We start from the raw sequence: 452 nt of genomic DNA on the forward strand, positions 1-452 counted from the left end.
CACAGCTCTGTGCTCGCCCAATGTTATAAAGTGGAGTGCCTGGGGCAGAAACCTCCGCCAAGCCCCTCCTCCTGCTGGTAGCCTGGGCAAATGTCACCCTCAGCTTAATTTCTTCAGGGAAGAGGAACATCAAACATCATGAAATTGTACCCAGAGAGCCCTGGGAGATGGCTGAGATACTAGGAACCCATGGTGGCCACCGTTTTTGCAGAAGGGCTGAGGGGAGTTGTGGGCAGCATGTGCTCCAGGGATCCAGAATCTAATCTGGTCTGATCCTGCTTCCCACCATCCTTGGCTGGCCCACATACCCAGAGCCAGCCACCATGGAGCAGGCAGCCACAGATGATCCGGACCCCCTCCCCGCACCCCCACCTCCCCTGGTTTGTCAGCCTCCCGAGTGCAGCCAGTGGCCCATGGAGTCTACAGCAGCAAATAACACCATGAGGGCAAGC

This window comes from Peromyscus eremicus, chromosome 23, assembly GCF_949786415.1.
Source record: "Peromyscus eremicus chromosome 23, PerEre_H2_v1, whole genome shotgun sequence".
NCBI lineage: Eukaryota > Metazoa > Chordata > Mammalia > Rodentia > Cricetidae > Peromyscus > Peromyscus eremicus.